Here is a 3,530-nt window from a genome sequence, read left to right as displayed (position 1 = left end):
GTGTATGTCCTTGAAGTGTATTTCACGGCATGTAACTTGCTGTTTAATATGGTTACCACTAATCTATCATGATGACGCGCTAAAATTACCGGATGTTTAAAATTCATGACGCTTTAAAAAATCCTGTTACGTTACCCAAAAATCATGAGTTCAGCCTATCCCTATATGAACATGTTTTTTCACCAAGATTGTCGTTCTTTCTTGATTCATTTATCTATTTAATTCGCAACATGTTTGTACACGAAATATAAATTTTAATATGGCCCACACATGCAAACACTTAACCAAATTCTATGTTCCTCCTTGGTACGTGTACGCCGTTGAGAGGCAAATGGCATCGGCAATAAATTTGAAAAAAAAAATCTTTGGACGGCAAAAGAAAAGAAAACCGGACAATCTGCCGATACCTTGATTTAACCGTGAGAAGAGACCCTACAAACTAGGTATGTCGACGAAGAGGAGCACTAGGGTGCGTGGGTTGTTAGGAGTAGTAACGTCGAGTTGAAAAGCGAACAATTCGTTTGACAACCCAACCTAAAAGTTACATGCCTCCAGATGAGCCAAAATATTTCAACAAAATCAAATGTGAGAAAAATGTACTGTGGTTTTAAGAAATTTAAAACGATTCGAGATTGAAGTAGAAATTTGTATATAATGTATGACTGATTTTGCAGTATTTATCATAATATTTCAACTGCGTGTGTAACGCCAGAAATGGCTGTTTTTACTTATGTTTACCTTTTTGATGTTTTTACTTATTTTCACTTTTTTTTTTTTTTTTTTTTTTTGGTGTTTGCATAAATCGTATGTGCCGTTTTCAACTTGGAAAAAGAATTCTTTGTTCATTTCTCATAATTAACTTTGTAAGACATATTTTCAAAATTTTTATGAAAATATGCATGTACATCGTTTCCTGTTTACTTTATAATATCTATATAGAGGATATTGAATGAGTGTAGTTTAATACTAAATTTATTGAACGAGTTGAATAAAATCATATTATGCGAGCCACTGGCGAGCATAATATTATTTTATTCAACTCGTTCAATAAATTTTATTATTACCAGATACCTTATATAAATGTAATTTAGTATTTTTAACTGTTTTCTGACATTCTGAAAACGTCAACGTTCGCGAACTGTTTTGACAGTTTCCCTCGCGTGCTCTGACGTCATTGATGTCATAGAGGATTCCCAATTGAAGCGTCCATCGATCATGATCATAAACCAGACGTGACGTAACATACTAGTAGTTAAAGTATTAAGTTTAATTATCAACATACGAGGGATGTCCGGAAAGTTCATATACATTTTCATTTTTTATGGTATAACAATACATACGCTGTACAAATTTTGTCACCATAAATATACATATCTAGCGAACACATTTATCAAAAATTATTGAACTGTGACACACCGTATTACCGGCGGCAGTGATGGCAGATATCTGAAAATTACCGATAGATACAGCTAGGTAGGTTATAAATTTGGTTGTTTTAATTATATTACACAAATACGGTCCATTTCATTGCTATAAAACTATTGTCCATTGAATGGAGATACTGTTAGGTAATTTTGGACTCTTTTTTTCCTGTTTTAAGACTATTTTGAGCAGGTTAAAAGTGACAGCCTCGGAAAAATCCGTAAAAATGTCAGTTTTCTGTTCAAAATATCTCACGTTTGAAGTAAATGGCAGGATTTCCTGTTATCAACATAGACGTTTATCCATTGGGGTCACGCAAGCCAAATATTTACCCTGTGAGTCTTTTCTTGAAAGTTTTACAGACGCTCAATCTTGTCCGGTCGAAGAAAAAATGCTGCCGTTGTAGGCTCATCTTTATAAGTTGTCATGGTTACAACTAAAATGAATGAAAAATATATAGTTAAATGGGAGTACGTAATGTTAGAACTGTTGTTAATAGTTTAGCAAAGTAAATGTAATTCAAAAGCAACCTACAACGCTATTACAAACATGAAAATTTAAAGAAATGAATCCACGTTGTCGTGTTTTTCAATAACTTGATAATATAGGAAAATATTTGAACTGTCAATAATATTATCTTTCCATTTTACATTAACATACATTGTTTTATGATACACTGATGCCAGTTGCGAGGTTAATAGTCTCCCCTTTATTACATCAAGTTAATAACTTATACTCTGCGCCGATTAAGTAAATTTCAGCCTTTATTTGTCATAAAGCGATGGACATTATTACCTCGAGAAATAATGTCATATGCTAGCAAATGCATAGTAACTTGCTGTAATATACAATTGGCGTTATATCTTAAAAAGGGAGTGCGCTGCTAAACTTAAGATACATATAGTATTGTATGCATGTAACTGACAGACACAACAGATCAAGCACACATACATGAATATAGAAAAAATGAATTTTTCATGTTCATTTCTCTATTTATAGTGCAATTTTGTCTTACTTGTATTGTAACTGCATGTTGCTAAAAAGCTTTTTTCGGTGCACATACCGCATTAATAACTTTTCAATCTTGAGAAAATATTAGAAATAATAGTTAAACGTCTCAATTCTGACTAAAAGGACGCAAAGAAAAGAAGAATTGATAAAAGATTGAACTTAATTTTCTGTCAGAATGTTAGCCACTTTCATGGTATTTCTGCCATCGACGGCAGCATTTATAATATGTATCTGCCTACAACGGCAGCATTTTTTCTTCGACCGGACAAGATTGAGCGTCTGTAAAACTTTCAAGAAAAGACTCACGGGGTAAATATTTGGCTTGCGTGACCCCAATGGATGAACGTCTATGTTGATAACAGGAAATCCTGCCATTTACTTCAAACTTGAGATATTTTGAACAGAAAACAGACATTTTCACGGATTTTTCCGAGGCTGTCACTTTTAACCTGCTCAAAATAGTCTTAAAACAGGAAAAAAAGAGTCCAAAATTACCTAACAGTATCTCCATTCAATGGACAATAGTTTGATAGCAATGACATGGGCCGTATTTGTGTAATATAATTAAACCAACCAAATTTATAACCTACCTGTATCGATCGGTAATTTTCAGATATCTGCCATCACTGTAGTGATCTGCCATCACTGTCACCGGTAATACGGTGTGTGTGACTTACGTTTGTATTTTAACAGTATTTACATACAACATATATACATCGTCATGGAGCACTTTGACGGCGTCAACGGCGTCAAATTAAACTATTCAATTTCTTCCGATTTAAATAGCCATGTCACTTGTCTGGCGTATACTTAATACATGTAATGTTCCTTTGCTACTACTTCATGAATTTCATATTTAAAATTATTATTTAAAACAAAGATGTCACTGGTTCCCATACCGTGTGTGAAATGTCTGCCTTTTTCAAAAATTGTAACGCAATCTACGATTTCTCGGCCATGCTACTTTTGGTCGTCTGGAGCGTTTCTTATACGACATCCTCTCATCACCGCTTCTTAATCTTGTTTGACATTTAAACACAAGTCGCCTTTAACATTTTATGGTTGATATTGTTTTTAAAAGTTAAGATTAAAATCTC

Source organism: Ruditapes philippinarum, unplaced genomic scaffold (genome assembly GCF_026571515.1).
Source record: "Ruditapes philippinarum isolate M1 unplaced genomic scaffold, ASM2657151v2 ctg10555_1_1_1_1, whole genome shotgun sequence".
In the NCBI taxonomy this organism is placed as follows: Eukaryota; Metazoa; Mollusca; class Bivalvia; order Venerida; family Veneridae; genus Ruditapes; species Ruditapes philippinarum.
This window is presented reverse-complemented; position numbering follows the sequence as displayed.